The 19,631-nt window shown below is 43.2% G+C and overlaps 1 protein-coding gene across 8 annotated transcripts in view; it reads left to right on the top strand.

Annotated features, from left to right (window-relative positions):
- The first annotated feature begins 207 nt into the window (after positions 1–207).
- Positions 208–19,631, top strand: part of LOC135542173 (band 4.1-like protein 1) — a 116,809-nt gene continuing 97,385 nt past the window's right edge. For 3 of the 8 annotated variants that reach the window (XM_064968923.1, XM_064968924.1, XM_064968920.1), the window contains exon 1: positions 209–411. The gene's annotated coding sequence lies outside the window, so the exon portion shown is untranslated. Of the gene's footprint in view, positions 412–19,631 lie in introns of all 8 variants that reach the window. The other 5 variants (XM_064968922.1, XM_064968925.1, XM_064968926.1 and 2 more) reach the window with 5 other exon arrangements.

Below are 19,631 nucleotides of genomic sequence, written 5' to 3'. Positions count from 1 at the left end.
TGATGGACCAATTTCACTTTGCCTGTTATAGTCTTCTATATGCAAAATAAGACGGGTTCGTCGCATATTCTACACTACCTGAATAGGGGTTTGTGTTATGAATATGATGATGTAAATCAAAGTCATTGCAGTGCCAAAGAAGTGAAGGCCGTTCTCTGCGTGGGGGAAAAGCAAGCTCCTGCTGGTTACTGGGATCCCGAGACTTGCGCGTCTTTCTCTACCACACAGCCTCTGTCCCTCCCTCTTTCACTCTCCTTCTCCTCCTCATACTCACTCGAATCTCGCTCACTCCCTCATACTGCTGTTCCCCTTAAAGCAGGGAATAACGACGGGGCGGAGGCAGTATTGGATTGATTTGCCCGCGGTGCGCAACGTCAATGGTCCACACCTGGATGTGAGTTTGACGGAAAGGTAGGTAGCAACATTTTCATTGTTTTATTTACATTTCAAAGCCTACATGCGGTACTTCCATGTCATCATATGGAATAGTTTATTACGCTACAATATCTTACTTCTAAATAAATTGTTGCAGATGCATGCAAAAAAATAATCCACTATTGTTGCTCCGGCTAACGCTGTCCACAACACACACGTCCAAAAATGTACTTGTGCCTCGTTTTTTAAATATAAAATGTTGGTAGGCTATAAGGCCATTTGTGGGCTATGCTGGATTCCGTTACTTTGTGATTTTTCTTCTTCTTCTTGATGTAGCCATACCGCACTATTTAGTGGGATTGGCTACAATCATGTTGTGCAATGGTATTCCATGTGAAAGACACACTAGACCGAAATGTCCTTCACTATTTTACATTTTGTAAGGGAGACCATGTCAATGCTTGGTTATTCTGCAATAAATCCATTCCATACGATTTAATTTATGCTCCTCGGCAATAAAGCGAATATGATTCGGAATATGTTTGGTGGAACATGCCCATAGCCTCATCATCATAACATCCCATATGCGCACACAGGAAATTGTGTGAAGGCGATGTGTGGCATGAGGTGATAGGAAATAAACGTTCTATTTCCATGGCGCGTCCTATGGCTCCAGAGGCACTACTTGTAGCGTCAATGACGCGGCTATTCGCCGGACAGCCCCCGCCCTGACTCCTGACAGAATTAATAACAAACCTAGCCTACTCTTCATGATAGTCATCTAGCCACGATGTCATAAAGAGCCAGTAGACCTACACAAAGAATTACTCCATTAGATGTTACGTATATTAAAGGGAGAAGGGAGTTCCCAGTAATGAGAATAAAAAGTTGTCATCATACACATCCCTATATGTTATTAGTATCACAGGAACCTTGTGGTGTCGTGAAGTGAGGGTAGCCATGGAGTGACTGCCTGTTAAGCCCAAGGCTGTGTTAGCCTCCTGGGGATAGTTGCCGTGCAGAGGACAGAAGAGAGCACCTTCTGTTCTATTATGGTATGTTCTGTTATATGACCACTCAGGTGGGTGGCATCTTGTTTAAGGCCCATGTAGCGGAGTGAATTTAGATAGCTGATTACACAGACAATCCTTGAGCACTAATGGCATGCAATTGCTCACAAAGTGCTTTCACCTTTTATCATACCGGTTTCACCAGGCATTACAATCCATATCCAGTCAAATGCCTCACCTCTGCATCCCTTTGTTAAGCCTGCGTAGCAGTGTGATGGCTTGAATCCCACTCACTCTTAAAACTAGCAGACTCTCACTCCCACTCACCTTCATGTTCACCTCCATGGGAGATGCTGTATAGTTTTAGTTGTTGTTTCTGTTCATTTCAGCCCTACACAGCTATCTCATAGTATGTCTCTGGTTGACAATTGTCAGTCTTACTTGGCTTGAGTATTGCTGCTTGTAAGCCAATGTTAATTCACACCATCTCCCGTGACTTGCAATATATCGATTTGTTTTTCTCCATGGGCTTTAATTTGTCTCAGTCCTGCTGTCAAGGCAAATGGGATCTTCTATCCCAACTCAAAGTTAGGCACAATCCACTTGCCTAATTTTCCCCAGACACGCCCATCTCACACAGTGCACACACACTCCACCTGACTGATGCTTATGCACACGCACGCACACACACACATATACACACGTATGCATAACATGTTGAGACACCGATCCAAACGGCAAACACAGTCCCATTTCACACCCTCTCTGAAACACCCAAACACCGCCAGGGGTGCATGTTCAGTCTGGCATTTCTAAAATGACTCAGTGGTTGACGTTTCTCAAAGGCATTTGTATGAACTGTGGACAGAATATTGAGTGACTGAGAGCCCATCATCAATACCTAATCACTGATTGTTGTGGCCTTTGTCCAGATAATCACACCAAAGAAGGTATTCCTACTGTCACACTGGTATAAAGGATTTTGGAGACAGGCGCAGGAATACACAATAGGGGTTTTTAATACACCCAAAACAAACACGTATACAAAAACACTGAGCTGTACCCAAACAAAAGGGAGGGAGGGTAAACCATCGATGAACGACACCCGTAATACACACTATATATAACAGGCAGCATAACAGCTGCACCAACGCATAGGTACTCACACCACCAACGGACATGGGAACAATAACTGGCAAAGACAGTGGGATCATATATAACATACTAATCAGGGGAAATGTGAACCAGGGGTGTGTAATCAGACAAGACAGTCCGGGGTTGATGATAATGAGTCCCTTTCAGCGACGCCTAGAAAGCCGATGACGTAGACCTCCGGAACTGGTGAACAGAATGAGCAGCAGTACCGGGGGGGGGATCCGTGACACCTACAGATACAGTGGGGCAAAAAAGTATTTAGTCAGCCACCAATTGTGCATCTTTTTAAGTGGGAGAACTTGCACAATTGGTGGCTGACTAAATATTTTTTTTTTGCCCCACTGTACCTCACTGTGAGGGAGTACAGTGGAAGCATCGTAGAAGTTAAATGAAATATATCATTCAGAAGACTAGAGCAGGCTCTGCTGCGTGCTCAGACTGGTCCATGTATGGTGGTGGTCTCACCTCTGACCATCATGCTTCTGAGGCCTTTCTGGTTTCCTTGACAGCAAATACATAAGATCTGGACAGGGTTTCCCAAAAGCATTGTAGCTCTAAGGTCATCTTTCGTTCATTTAGTTTCAATGGAATTAAGAAGATCTTAGTGCTACGATGCTTTCGGGAATCCCAGGCTTGTTTCAGATCAGATGCTTCAATAAAAATGTAACAACTTTAGGTTCTCATAATTTAAGGCAAACATCTCTCCAGTGTATTTAACCAACACAAACCTCAATGCGTGTACAAAACATTAAGAACTCCTGCTCTTTCCGTGACAGACTGACCAGGTAAATCCAGGTGAAAGCTACGGTCCCTTATTGATGTCACTTGTTGAATCCACTTCAGTCAGTGTAGATGAAGGGGAGGAGACAGGTTAAAGAAGGATTTTTAAGCTTTGAGACAATGGAGACATGGATTGTGTATGTGTGCTATTCAAAGTTCCCTTTGAATGGGGAATGGTAGTAGGTGCCAGGCACACTGGTTTGTGTCAAGAACTGAAACACGGCTGGGTTTTTCATGCTTAGCTTCCTGTGTGTATCAAGAATGGTCCACCACCCAAAGGACATCTAGCCAACTTCACACAACTGTGGGAAGCATTGGAGTCAACATAGGCCAGCATTCCTGTGGAACGATTTCGACACCTTGTAGAATCCATGCCCTGACGAATTTAGGCTGTTCTGAGGGCAAACTGGGGAGTAGTGCAACTCAATATTAGGAAGGTGTTCTTAATGTTTTGTAAGTTCAGTGTATGTTATGCGTGTCGCACTGAAACAATGGACATGGTCATTTGTGAGGCTTGGGGGGGGGGGGGGGGGTGGACAATTGACCTCTTCATGGAGCTCTATGGTACTCTTCATAGGGCTGTATTCTCCATTACTGTTAACATTTGTCATGCCTCATACAGTATCTGACTGTGGCACATTAAGGTGAACAGCTTGCTACTGGAATTCTTATTTTTATGGCTGCGTTTACTTTGGAAAGCTTTCAAGTTGTTTAGTTTTCGACTGAATGGAATGTTGATTTGAATAGCTGTTGTCTACTCTCCACTTGAATTTGAACTTGTCACAGGATGGATATTTTGTTGTTATTAGATTGGATTAATGATGCTGCAACATTAACAACAAAGTAGCCATTTAATTCACCGAACCCGGCTAAATTAAGCCATGTGTATAATGAAATAACTTGTGTCAATTGCCTGCCTGTGATCTAGCTATGTGAGGAATGCTTACCAAAAGCCTTGGTCAAATGACCATCTTCCTTGCGTAAAATACATGTGGTAAATATTTAATCTGTTGATTTAATCAGCTATCCAGCACATGCTGGTGAAGTCACTGATGTTTAGCCACAGGACATAATCCTTTTTTTGTTTGGGTCTGAAAACTGGAACGAGGCTATGATAGAAATGCTCTATTAGGCCCTATTCCCACTACGAGAGACGAAGGAGAGTCAGAGGAGCAGAGTGGCAAAAGCGATTTCTATTTTTCATTTCACATTACATCCATGTGTTACCTTTCGCTGTGACTGGCAACACGTCATTCTTGGTCAGCAAACTCAAACTGACCATATATCAGTCGCCACTAGCCAGCAAGCACAAACTATTTAACAATTCAAGCTACTTTTTCTTCTAAAACATATTACAATATTGAATAATGCAACCAACCCATATTACACTCTTGAATAATGCAACAACCAAAAGCATGTGCAGACAATTAAAGGGTTTATTTTCTCGTCCGTACACATTGAATTGACTGACAATAGACAGCTAACACCTCAAAAGTCTCAATGTACAGACATTTTCCTTATTTAAAAAAAAACATCTGTTTAAAAAAACATTGCTATACTATTACAATTTTTACTGTAATAGTGTTGGCTCAACAAGACAATTCTGTTTACACTGCTCTGCGGCTTAGAGGGGGGCAACTGTAGGGTGAGTGTCGGGTGCAACGTCTGGAGGTAGCTGTGGAGACGTGACAAGTACACCAGTTTACATTGTAGTATGTGCAGACGCTTAGATCCAACCTCTTCAGACATTTATGCTCAAATCATTACTAAGTAGACCTCTATTTCTTCATCTGTATCATCTAGTTCTTTCAGCAGTTTCTTCCATCTCAGCTTATTCTTATAGTTGGTTTGTATTCGTCCGTCTCTCTTAGCCAGCGCTGTCTTTCTTGCAGCCTACACAGTCCGAGTCAGCAGCCTTACTGGGTAGAGCTGTCAGACAGTAGCTTTGTTAACATTAGGCCTGGAACACTCCTGTGAACAGTTTAGATCTCCCCTGCCCAGAGCATCACTTGCCTGCCTACACTCTTAAAAATACAAGTGCAAGTTGGAACCAAATAAGCTTCTTTAGAGCAAAGCCATAGGGAACCATTTTAGGGTCTCTGAAAAATTATAAATGGGGATGATTCTTTGAAGAACCATACAAAAATCCCAAACCAAAAAATGTTTCGGCCCGCCAGGACCGGAATTAAATAGCCCCGCTGTAGAGTTTTAAGCTTATTTGCATATTTCCCAGGGTGGATTTTAAGTGAATTTTAGATTTACCAGTACCACCCACGACTGTGTTTGCATGTGACCGAGGACATGGTTGTTGCATTTATTCATTTTCAGTCTTGTGGCCTTCACCAAATGAGATCCTAAGAGAATATGTTGTCATTAAATTACATTCTTTAAGACAATACATATTTCATAAGGCCTATTTCTTAACACAAGCCTAGTTTTATCCTAATACAGTTAGTCTGAAACTCATATTTTACAGCCTGCTAGTCATATTATGCTGGTTTGCAAAGTGATGTCTAATTCCTGTTGGAATCTAGCCGGAGTGGGGATTAAATAATAATAATAATAATATATCCCATTTAGCAGACGCTTTTGTCCAAAGCGACTTACAAGTCGGCTGGGGCCACTACTTTTACATATGGGTGGCCCCAGCGGGAATCGAACCCACGACGCTTGGCATTGCAAGCGCCATGCTCTACCGACTGAGCCACACAGGACTTAGATTATCCAATTTTTTTCAAATTTCTACTCGCCTGCAACCTGCATTCAGAATGACTGCCAGGGTTGGGAAGACCAAGATATGAAACTGCCTTAAACATCTAAATTGGAACAACCATTTCAGTAACAGGTGCAATAAGTCCAAGTAACAGATTGGATTAGTTTAGGAAAATGTATTATTTATATTTGAGTAGCATAAGATGACTCAATCAATCAATGTACATGCAAGAAAATAGATATTGAAACAAACAATTCTAAAAATCAACCTGCAATAGAGCATGCTGGGAAATATGATATTGGTGGGTGTGGTTTTGGTTCAACTCTGGTTATTAACACCAACACTGGAGTTCTTACACACCACTGAGTGTTCATTTAACTATTTACAATGTAAAGGAAAGAGTTCTCCAAGGAACCTTACGAGCTGGGGAATAGGCATTTATGAACACTTTTTGTCAGTGTACTGAGAGACTTGGATGAAAGAGAACTGCTGGCTTGATATCACATCATATCACTCCCCTGACAGCTCTTTCTCTATCTGTGTCTGTCTCTAAGCTTTTGTATGTCTCTATGGCAAGCGTGTGGCACATCTGTCTCACACTGGGGTCATGTAGATACATGAGTTGGTCGTAGTGTATGTGTCTGTGTGTGTTATATGCTTGAGGCTGAAATTTCAGATCACAGAATGCTGATTTAAGCCACCCAAGCCATAGACTATTCACTCTACTACTGTCCAGCAAATAGTACCTGAGCATCTGCTCAGACAGATTCTACCCCCAAGCCATAAGACTGCTAAATAACCACAAGACTGCTAAATAGTTAGTTGCACTGACTCTGTGAGTGTATATATATAGTCTTGAGAATGTGCATACTCACTACACTGACACTCACTACACTGACACTCACAGAACTCCCAAACACATTCACATACACTACATACGCACACACACATCATATGCTGCTAATCTGTCCTTTATTTGACTATTTTTATTATCTATCCTGATGCCTAGTCACTTTACCCTGCTTTTTATGTACATGTCTACCTCAAATTCCTCATACCCCTGCACAGTGATATGGTACTCTGTATATTGCTTTATTCATAGTTTTTTTTAGTAAAAAAAAACCAAAACTTGGCATCATTGGAAAAGGCTCGTGAGCAAGTATTCCACGGTAAAGTCTACACCTGATGCATTCGGCGCATGTGACCAACAACATATTGTTTTGATTTTCCCTGATTTGCAATTCAAATGAGGAAGTATGAAGCATCCACTGGGTCTGAGGCACAGTGGCAGTGCTCCTCGCTCTGCTCAGTCTTTACCTGGAGACAACAAGCTCCTGTACCCCACGTTAACCTCATAGACTACTAGACTATCCTACTACTCATTACCACGTTACAACATGCTGCCGTCATCGTTAGAAAATAGAAGTGCATTATCTTGCTTGTATCGTTATTCATTTATTACAGTGCCAAACCAGAGGACATATGTACACAGACATTAGTACGTGGGCTTTACAGTGCGGTGTGTGTTGAGGACAGAGTGTATGCTCTGAGCTGTCATTGCTGCTGGCCCTGTGGAATGTTCCCTGGCTCCGTGTTGTAGCTGGGTGAATCTGGTCACGTCTCATGCAGCGGTGCAGGGACGAGTCGGAGGGAGTCACAGAGACGAGCCACAGGCTTGGTCAGAGACACTGTACTACTGAGAACACACATAGACAGAAGAGGAGACTTTGCTTTACACTGCTCTCTGAGGTTAGGATGGTAAGGTCTGTTCTGGACAGTGCCATTCATGTCGTTGTTGTAAAGTGTGGCGTTTCTGAGGAGTGATCACGTGCTTTTGTCTTGTGGGAGTGGGTGACATAATGTATTTCAATTGTGAGGGATGTGGAAGGATATTTCACTGATTGATAGTAGATGTTTTGAGAGCTACCTGTAAAACACCCGTTTGAAATGAGCGAGACAGTGTACAGGATAAGACACACCTGCAACGAACGGTAAGCAAAGTATAATTCGGAGCAATAAGAGACCTGAAAAGCAAATGAAAGGATTGTAATCTCATTAGTGAGGAAACAATGATGCCTTTAAAAAAGGACAAGGAAAATGTTTCCATAATACCATGGCGTGGAACTGGCCAGGGGGAGTTGAATGTCTATTCATGCTCTGGGATTGAATTAGGCCTTACAAGAGGTGTAGTGGAATCATTGCAGTCTTTTCAAAGTCGAATTACACCGCAACAGAGTAACTCCCTTGATTTAACGCATGGAGGGTTGCGTTCCCTCGTGGTCAGACTGTTGGCAAACACAGTCGCTGGCTGAATTTTTGAATGCAATATTAGTCCAATGTTTTATTTCTGTACCACTCCTAGACTGCGGTAATTGAGATGATTTATCTTATTGAATCCTCAACCTTGTTGATTACTGAAGCGCTGCCATCACAGGTTTTAAGGAGAACCATAGGACTATTTGCTGTCTCTGACCGCTGGGGACAATGGGTATTGTCTTGCCATAGGAAGTCAATGGGTGTCTCTTTTCAATGGGCTAGACAGCCAGTGGGTTGTTGACGTTTCTAATGACTGCTGGGCAATGAGCTGTCTCTCCTCTCTATGTGTTCTCTCTGGCATCGTGCCTCTTTCTCTCATTCCCTCAGTGTTGTCCCTTCACCTCCTACTACTGTCTGCTCAGGAGATTTATTTGTATCATCATTTTTTTAACGTACTGATTCACTGGCACCTCTCTCGCATCAGTCTCTGTTCTGATGAGATGGGTGTTCTGCTACTGTAAATCCCAGGGAGCTGCTATTTCATTTCCTTAAGACGGTTTTAGTCCTGTCTTTTATTTCCAGCTTGCCATCATAGCTCGTGGCGTGTGATGGGAAGTGTCACTTTGTCCTTCTGAATGGGAGGCAGAGCCAGCCCAGAGAGGGAGTGGAGCATCCAGTCTGTTCTCCAGAGCTGCAGAAGCTCTCTGTGCTCCTGCTGATTGCAGTGAGTCAGCAGGTTCTGAGGCTGGGATGGATTTCTCTCTCTTTTTTTCTTACATACCTGCCTCCCCTCTACACTCTCTCTAAAGAAATCTCCCCTCCTTTTTCAGGGATGAGTCATGTCTCTCTGATCAAGTGGGATGGTGATTACATGTGCATGCTTCATGCCTCATTGTCTTTCACCCCAGCTCAGACAGTGTACTCTTCTTTGTGCTACTGTATCTTACAGCCATCCAGTATCTCAGGGATTCAGTGATGTTGATTGGTGGAGGAGTTGTGTAGCTGTCTGTAGCTCTATGCAGCCAGTGATGTTGGCAGGTAGCCTAGTGGTTAGTGTTGGGCCAATAACCGAAAGGTTGCTAGATCAAATCCCTGAGCTGACAAGGTAAAAATCTGTCATTCTGCCCCTGAACAAGGCTGTTAACCCACTGTTCCTAGGCCATCATTGTGAATAAACATTTGTTCTTAACTGACTTGCCTAGTTAAATCAAATTTTAAAAAAAATGTCACTGCAGAATGTGTTTTTCCTATTGTCTGTCCATGACCTCAGCGACGCTTAAACTCTCCACTGTAATAAACATCAGAGATTGTAATTAGCCTGTCAGGAGATTAAATGAGAAGTTTTAATCAGTGCTCATGTGAACTGGGACATTCGATTCGTGCCACGTTTGTTTTGATGACGGCGAGTTCCCATGATCTATGCTCAGTTAGTGCTGCATAAAGTACTACCATCGAACTGGATATTGCAGGGCAGACCGGCTGGACAGGGGCGACATCACATCAGGAAAAAAAACGTCTTTGTTTTCACTCAATTCCCATTGCTAGCTTCCCTGGTCAGGATGCTTGTTGATGTTTGTAGGCTAGTCGTGTAGCAGCAGAAGGTGTGTGGAATAGTTAGGGTCTGAGGAGCAGAGGAGAGGAGACTACTCCTAGTCCCGCTGGGCCTGTCTTGTGGCTCCCAAACTGGTCAGACAGGTTGGATAGGAGATCCCGGATGTGCCTCAATATACTGCACTTGGTGTATGCCTGCTGTGTGCTTAGAGATCTATAGACAATGTACAGGATTAATTACAAGCTAACCGATATCAATGTATGTGTGAATGACGTCTGGTCTCAGGTAATTGTTGGTTTGTATGTAGTGTGTGTGACTGTGACAGGGGTGAGGCGTCTGCCGCCTGTTATTATGGAACACGGTGCTACTTTACCCCTGATGCCTGACACAAGGACACTCCCAGCTCCTCTATCATGACCATGAGCACAGCAACACACAGTATCTCTCTGCAATCAGCTACCAACTCTGTTCTTTCTCCCTGCAGACAGAACCACACTGCCAACTTTGGTCCTGGAATACTCAAATCGGTTAGCCATATAATTGACTCCAATATGTCAATGGGTGTGAGTGTCTCGGCCGTTTAGAACTTATTAAAACCGTACATGCTTCCTATGATTTATGATTCAGACCAGAGACTCACGTCCAGGGTGAGTTTCATAGTCACATTTCACACATTCTGTTCCTCATAAACAGGGCGATTTTACTGGGGATATTAAAGGGCTGACATTAAATGTCTTAGTCAGGAGGACGTTAGACCGTAACCATTATATGACCTACGTACAGGCCTGCTGTCGAACATCTAGACTACACCACAGCTCCATCCTAAAGGACTAAAAACTGAAACCGAGTGATATGATTTGATAACTGTGTGTGTGTGTGTGTGTGTGTGTGTGTGTGTGTGTGTGTGTGTGTGTGTGTGTGTGTGCATGCGTGTGTGGCAATCCCAATCTATTTTTTATTTCACCTTTATTTAACCAGGTAGGCTAGTTGAGAACAAGTTCTCATTTGCAACTGCGACCTGGCCAAGATAAAGCATAGCAGTGTGAACAGACAACACAGAGTTACACATTGAGTAAACAATAAACAAGTCAAAAACACAGTAGAAAAAAAGGGTCTATATACAATGTGTGCAAAAGGCATGAGGAGGTAGGCAAATAATTACAATTTTGCAGATTAACACTGGAGTGATAAATGATCAGATGGTCATGTACAGGTAGAGATATTGATGTGCAAAAGAGCAGAAAAGTAAATAAATAAAAACAGTATGGAGATGAGGTAGGTATAATTGGATGGGCTATTTACCGATAAGACTATGTACAGCTGCAGCGATCGGTTAGCTGCTCAGATAGCAGATGTTTGAAGTTGGTGAGGGAGATAAAAGTCTCCAACTTCAGTGATTTCTGCAATTCGTTCCAGTCACAGGCAGCAGAAAACTGGAACGAAAGGTGGCCAAATGAGGTGTTGGCTTTAGGGATGATCAGTGAGATACACCTGCTGGAGCGCGTGCTATGGGTGGGTGTTGCCACCGTGACCAGTGAACTGAGATAAGGCGGGGCTTTACCTAGCATGGACTTGTAGATGACCTGGAACCAGTTGGTCTGGCGACGAATATGGAGCGAGGGCCAGCCGACTAGAGCATACAAGTCGCAGTGGTGGGTGGTATAAGGTGCTTTAGTGACAAAACGGATGGCACTGTGATAAACTGCATCCAGTTTGCTGAGTAGAGTGTTGGAAGCTATTTTGTAGATGACGTTGCCGAAGTCGAGGATTGGTAGGATAGTCAGTTTTACCAGGGTAAGTTTGGCGGCATGAGTGAAGGAGGCTTTGTTGCGGAATTAGAAAGCCGATTCTGGATTTGATTTTCGATTGGAGATGTTTGATATTAGTCTGGAAGGAGAGTTTACAGTCAAGCCAAACACCTTGGTACTTATAGATGTCCACATATTCAAGGTCGGAACCATCCAGGGTGGTGATACTAGTCAGGCGTGCAGGTGCAGGCAGCGAACGGTTGAAAAGCATACATTTGGTTTTACTGATCAGTAGACTAACAATGATGTTTAAATCACTTCTCTGCTTTTTATATCAACTCAGAACTGAAACGGGTGACACGACTTGATAACATCACCGCCGTTCAATTGTGTTCAACTGTATGACAAATCCTGATGTGTTCAGCAGTCAACAATTAGGGGGCTTGTTTGTGTTGTTGTGCTCACTGATGCACTGTTATCAGCAGAAGGAGAAAACAGAGCTCTCGGTTCTCCTCAGCACCTGCATGCAGAGCTACCACAAACCCCTCAGTCGTGAAGAGAGCTCACGCATTGTTGTGGCGCTCTATGAACAGATCGCCGTGTTTCTCAACTACAGGCTGTATAATTGTAATAACTATTCATTGGTAGTTGAGTCCGTTAGTCAGTGTAGATACGTTAGCACTAGTAGTCATTAGATAAAGTGAATTTCCCCCATGCAATGTAAAGCCCTTTGATCGAGACAAACAAAAAAAAGCGGTCTATTAATCGAATCCATTATTAGTATTCGTTGCATAGTTCCACAGTTTGAGATCCTAGCATTTGTTCTGCTCTCCACACAGATCTTTCTGTGGTACATTGATTCTCATCGTGAAAACAAGCCCAAAAGGTCCTTGATAATTCGTATCATGATGTTGAAGTGTAGCCGCTATGGTACCGTTCTGCTGCTGCATTCCTTTTGGACATTGACACTAGCACACAGTGCTGCCAACTCCTCCACAGTGCACTGATGCTTTCAGCTAGCACTCAGTAGACCCTCTATTCTGATGCACACAATGGTCTTAAACAAGAGACTGGTTTACTGGACTGACAGTAAGTCTTAAACAGTTAGCTCTTCGGCTCAGTAGTAAAGGCATTGACTGGGTGACTCTTAGTTAGGCCTCTCTGTGTCTAGATGGCAGTAACATTGAGCTCCCCGTTCGACCCCTTTACTAGCTCCCTGTCACTGACACCAATAACACACAGAGTCCCTTTAGCTTCCTTTCAGCCATGCTCTGATCCTAATAAGGAGATGAATGGCTCTATACAAACAGGAGAGTGAGCTGAGCTGGGACTGGACCCATGCCCACTGCCAGCCTCTCCTTCTAAAATGTCTGTCTCTCTCCCCCAGAGCCTCTCCTCGCAAACTCACCCAGCCTCTCTACCAGCCTCCCCCTGCTTCTCTCAGCTCTCAGCTCTCTGGGTAGAATGACCAGGTCCCATGTAGCTGGAATCAGGATGTAACAGCGAGAGACATGAATGTGGTCAGACAAGAAAGGAGAGAGAGCAGTAGGAACTAGTATTGCCACAAACACTTCCACCCTTCAGGACTCTCTCCCTCCGAGGCAGGCAGACCAAAGCATGCTAAATGGGCACCAGCTGACAGAAAAAGCCGATATTCTTTTGTGCTAAAACACATCTTTAGTGGCTGTCAGCGAATGACAATCCCCATGTAAGAAATCATTGCTTTTGTGTTTTTAAGAAAATGGGAGTTCACTGGGGCAGTATTTCCACTTGGCAACTGAGCATGTGCCAATCAGGGATAGGATTTCCCAAGGGAGGCCTTTTCAACTAGTCTTCCATTTAATATAGCTCTGCTTCCATGGTAACTCTGTTTCCCTCATACAGAAGGGTGCTGTTCTCTTTGTTGAATGTTTTATACACTAGCGGTCTTTTGTAGGTCTTAGTTGACGTCTTAATTTCTTTATAAAGGTGTCAGAAAGGAGTGGTGTCGACTGAAGCGGTGTGCCTGCCGCACACATTCATAGCAGAGGTGTTGAATATGAGTATAAATGGTAACACCCCAGAGAATGTACAGTACTGCACACAGAAGCAGTTCATATACTTTTGAGCTTTTCAGATTAGGTTGAGATACGGTATTTGTTGCCACTGAATCTCTGGTCTTCAGGCTTTTTAAAGGACTAAACTGTAAGCCTTTATACCCACGTCTATCGACTATTGTCGAAAACAAAACTGAAAATCTTTCATTCCCTCACATACTATGGTATGTCTTGATATGTTTTGGCTTCTCGTCTTTACACATTACTCTAACATGCCATAGGACCCAACCCGCATGTCCTTCTCATTGGTTCTTTGCAACTCCTTCAATACAGTGGCATGCTGTCAGCTCAGGGACTGAATGTGCACATCAGGGTTACCCAACTGGTGGCCCGTGGGTGATTTTTAAAAATATTTTTTTATTTGGCCCCCTTATGTGTATTTTGTTGTTGTTGGGCATAACTGTAAAAACACCAGCAAATCAGCTCCAAGTGATTTTAATTTCGGAAATGTGTTCCAAAGTATTCCCACGCATAACAGAGAGATAGATGTATGTGATTGAGTACAAGGTGTGCCATGATTATGTTTGAGTCAAATATTATATCTGTTTGGGCTTCCTGTGGTCAATTTGCAGTCTACAAATGATTTGTGGAAGCCCCCCTGATCATCCACTCAAGAGAAAATCGGCGTGCCGCTGAACCTAGTTGATGATCCTCGCTGTAGATCTTCTACTGTTGAGGTGATGGAGCTGATGTAAATGGACAGCCTTTAATTTCAGTCGACAGACTATCCATTAATTCCATTACCACCCGAGACATCAGGCAGGCAGTCCTCCTGTGTTCTGTTCTGTTTTTAGTGTTGGACTTCATTCTCACTAGGTAGCCTAAGGGTCCAACAGCCAGTGTGTATGTAAGCGGATGCTTGAGTCACACAGATGCTAGGCTTTGCCAGCAAGTTTCACAGTTAAAATGTATATAACGCACGATTGGCATATTTTATAATGATTATAGGTTTGGCTGGAATTTATTGCAGTCTTTTTTGGGGGGGCTACAATTTGATTTTGAGAGTCACTGACTGGAAGGAAATTCTGTGTTTTCACCATCAATTAAATTGAATAAACTCGCATCTCTGCTTTGAGAGTGATGAAATATATATTTTTTTATAGGGTCACGAATCGTATCTGTTTCCACAGCAACCACAATGATTTGCAGGCAGCTTATGGTCAGTGGATTGCTATTTGCAGCACTACCGTTTGCTGATGACAGACCTACCAATGGCCGTTCAGAGTTTCGTCTGTATAGCCCTTGGCTGCATTTATTTATACAGTATCTGCATTCTCATAATCATGGCTCACCCAAAGTAAGACTATCATTACGATTCAGTAAAATAAATCAAACAAAAATAAAAAAAACTATTTAGATGGCTTGAGTATATTTGTGAACGTCCGGCTCAAGCAAGTCTTATGTACTGTAGCAAAATTTGAAATTGTGTTTTTTTTACATTGGATAAAAGTAGAGACTCAGCTCCAAAATGGTATATCGTACACTACAGTCGAGGAACAATTGGAAAGTAATTCTGCTTTGAAAGTTGCTAAACTTGTAAACTCACTTTTGAGAAAATGGCCTCTTGAATGCTTTGGTACTACTCCTGGAGAGCCCTTTGTCTAGACCCATTTAGCATCGTTAAGGGTTGATCACAGTGTTCTGTACTAACAGTCAAGCACCCAACCTAACTTGCTAGCTACTTCCAGACACAAATGAGAGAATATCTCACAGTACGTTACTCAACGGCAGTCAAGCACCCAAGCTAACTGGCTAACATTGGCCAGCTTGTTAGCTACTTCCAGACACAAATGAGAACCCCCCCCCCCCACGCTGACCATTTTACTTGCCCTAGCAGAGCTGGTTAGAATGTTTTCATGTTATCCAGAGCATTGGTGACTAACTGTGCTGCTGGTAACAATTTGTTATTACGCTTTTTTGCAAAAGTTTACTGACACCAGCCATATTCAATGGGTGTTGAGCGTTCGTAAATTCATCAGTTATTCTGCACTCTGGCACACTCAGATGAAAGTGCTCTAAAATCGGAGTAGATGGCCAGACTGAATTTACGAACGCACCCGAAATGGTTACTTGCATAGTGGAGTCTTTTTTGTTAAGGTATGTATTAGCTAGCTAGGTAAACAATGAACCATAATCCCAACTTATGACGTTACTACCCTGCATGAATCTGCAGGTAGCTAACCAACCAGGTTCTATGGTAGCTAGCTAACATCAAGCTATAACTAGACAAGCAAATGGCTCTGAGATACGAATTAGAAGATCATACACGTAACATTAGCTAGCTAGCGAGTGAGCCAGCCAGCTAACGTTAGCTAACTAGTTAACAGTACACTTTAACATGAAATTAAAATACTTTATGTCAAAATTAGAAATGTGTAATATCTGAAAATATAGCTAGTTAGACTATCGAGTTTATACATCATGGATGGACGTGTCTCCTGCTGGATGCCATGGTTGCCCTTAGTTTGAAGATGTAATCCGGAGACAAGTGTTTTTTTTCTCCTTAGCTATCATACTCGAATTCCTTAGCTATCATACTCGAATTCCACTGATTTTTAGAACTCGGTCCTCCAGAAAGTGGAGAGCAACACTTCTGCAGTTTTATTTTGTGATACATAAAAGCAGCATTAGACTGGATTACCTAAACATACTGACTAGCTCAAATAGAGAGACGCATATTATATGGCATGTCTAGCACACTCATTATCGAAGCCAGACATGGCTAGCGGGAAGATTGCTGTCTTTTTCTGTGGCTAAACCAACTGGGCTCGTAATGTAACAATTTTATTTGTATGTAAAGATGGCATACACATTTGGTATTCATGCACATAAAAGTTCACATGTTCGAGAAGGCATTTCTGCCAAAAAACACACACATTTAGATAAAAAATAAACAAATAATTGCGTTCAAACGGCTCTTCTGTGAAGTAGTGACCAAACAACTATTTTCCTGAAACGAGTCACATTTTGTAATATCACTCTCTAGATCAATGCAGGAAAAACTATTACACAGTAACGTGATCTAGTGTGTCCAATGGACAGCCTGAAATGACCACAGGACCCGTTGATGTGTTAGACTCCTTCTCCCCATGATTCTTTCCTTAGTTGTCACCAAGGCAGTCATCTTGAGTGACCCTCTATGAATATGGTATTGACCTTAGATGGACCCCGTGCCCAGACCTAGAGAAGGAGACCGTTGACTATTCTAGTGACAGGCTATTCATTTTTGTTGTTGTTAGACCTGCACAACGCTGCTTGACTCAAGAATAAGACGTAGACACCAGATCAATTTAAGGAACACGGCGAGAACTATGATCTGCACAATCGTAAATGTCCACTACTAAACCATAGCTCACACTTGGCAGCCAATCGTCAGGAAGGATGATAGACAAGACCGTAGGAGGTGAGAGAAGCAACCACCCTCTCACAATTCCCCTTTACTAACGACCCTTCTTCCAGTGCAGGGATGGCCAGCTTTGATTGGGGTGGGGGCCACAAAAAAATCTAAACTCATCATGAGGGGCCGCAGTGGCTTGCGGGTCTGTGTACCCACATCCATACCCACACATGCAGTCTGAGCCGGCCCTTGCCTTTGGGGGCACTAAGTTCAATTCTGGGGGCCCACCTTGTGAGCAAAACATTTTAGTGGCACACCTCTAGATTTTTTTTGTTTTGTTTTAGGGTTCATTTCCTGCAATTCTACACATTTTGCCATGGGCAGAGAGAAGATTTTGCAATTGTATAACTATACAGAACAAAAAATAAATGCAACAATTTCAACAATTTTACTGAGTTACAGTTCATATAAGGAAATCAGTAAAATGAAATAAATTCATTAGGCCCTAATCTACGGATTTCACATGACTTGGCAGGGACACAGTCATGGGTGGGCCTGGGAAAGAATTGGCCCACCCACTAGGGAGACAGGCCCAGCCAATGAGAATGAGTTTTCCCCCACAGAAGGGCTTTATTACAGATATAAATACTCCTCAGTTGTATCAGCTGTCCGGGTGGCTGGTCTCAGACGATCCCTCAGTTGAAGAAGCCGGATGTGGAGCTCCCGGGCTACCATGGTTACATGTGGTATGCAGATGCACAACCAAATTTCAAAATTGTACCTTGTGTATCATTTTTCCAGCTTTTTGTGTAAATTCATCCGCAAGCCTACACAAGGGAGGCCGCTAGTGAAGTGTTCTGTGGCCGGGGTTGCCGTGGTAACACTGCTGTAACATTAGCGACCTTTTGGTGGCATGCTGAAGATGCTGACCTCACAGCAGGACCACGCTCACACGTTACACAATGTGCGAGCTAGTAACCCCAGGATAGAGGTCTACTCGGCTGAGGAATGTATGAAGGAGTTAATATAACCTACTGAGGATTGAGGCTGACTGGCTTCATGCTCCTCATCTAATGGCACGACCTCTGTCTGTCTCCAAACTGCCACTGATGCAAATATTTTCTGCTGAAACGCTGACCTAACCCATAGGATTCTTTATGACAAGCAGCCTTTATGGATTTTTCATTCAGCTGATGGTGGAACACACACACGTACACACACACACCACCCTCCGTTTAGCCTCAGGCTGAGCGTGGGATGACTGTGTGAGCAACACAGCACTGCTCATGTCAATCTCTTCACCATTGGACGCTATGAGCTATGATCACTGCTGTTTCTCTCTCTTTCTCCCGAATAGATGCTGATCAAGCTTCTCCCTGAACACCAATCACTTTAATAATGTTTACATGTCTTGCATTACTCATCTCATATGTGTATACGGTATTCTAATCTACTGTATCTTAGTCTATGCTGCTCTGACATTGCTGGTCCATATATTTAGATATTCTTAATTCCTTTACCTATATTTGGGTGTATGTTGTGAAATTGTAAGATATTACTTGTTAGACATTACTGCCCTGTCGGAGCTAGAAACCCAAGCATTTCCCTACACCCTCAATAACATCTGCTAAGCATGTGACCAATAAACTTTGATTTGGCCAAGCCTCTGGGCCTCTGCAGAAGGACCTGGGGGATTTTCTAGGTCGTTTTCAGCAGTGTGTGTCTGTGTGTGTGTGTTTGTCTAATGGCACTCTTCCCCTCCATGGACAAGGCCAACCGGACAAATAGTGCAGCGTCAGCACTTTAAGCTCCTTTTATCTCAAGGGGCAGGCAGTGAGCCATTAGAAAACTAAATGAAAGGTGTGTTTGTTTTGGTTCATTGTTGCCGTCTCTGGTTCTGTGTTTCAGCGTGTCACAGGGAGGTACAATAGTCTTTTGTTTCCAGGTGTTCCCTGAGCTGCCTGCCACTGAGTGAGGAGTGCTGAGCTGCTGCAATAGAGGTCATGTTCAGAGCCAGGGTCTGTTTGCTGCAGTGTGTGTGTGTGTGTTGAGCTGCAATATAGGTCATGTTGTGAGCCACCATTGATAGTTACTTCCTTCTCATCTTGCCCAAAGCACTCCTTTATCCTGGCCTTACTTGAGCCATGCATCGCACACAGCCTTCAGTTATAATTCTACATGTCCCTTAATGGAAAAAAGCTTGTCGTGTTAAGCAGGCCGTGGTAAAAAAAAAAATGTCTGAGATGATTACAGAAGACAGAAACGCAGCCCTATAAGCAAAGATATAGATAATTAATGACGATGCAGAATGGCGTAGAGAGAAGAAGCAAGTCACACCCACCACCACACAAACCCACAACTCATTTCAATATCCTCTGACATATCTCAGTGGGATGAAACGGTAACCGCCATCGCTCTGAATGTGGACCATCACTGCTCTACAAACATACACTTTGAGATATCAGAACATGGACAACCTTAGTGTGTATTGACTAGCAGATTGTGCCCCTGAGTCAGGTCTTTGGATAATTTAGTAGAGCCTCGGTGAGGGACTTTATGGGTAAGCATGTTGGCCATGACTTCATGCCTGCCCTCCCTTCCCTTCCTCC

The sequence above is a fragment of the Oncorhynchus masou genome, chromosome 6 (assembly GCF_036934945.1).
Source record: "Oncorhynchus masou masou isolate Uvic2021 chromosome 6, UVic_Omas_1.1, whole genome shotgun sequence".
NCBI lineage: Eukaryota > Metazoa > Chordata > Actinopteri > Salmoniformes > Salmonidae > Oncorhynchus > Oncorhynchus masou.
This window is presented reverse-complemented; position numbering and strand designations above follow the sequence as displayed.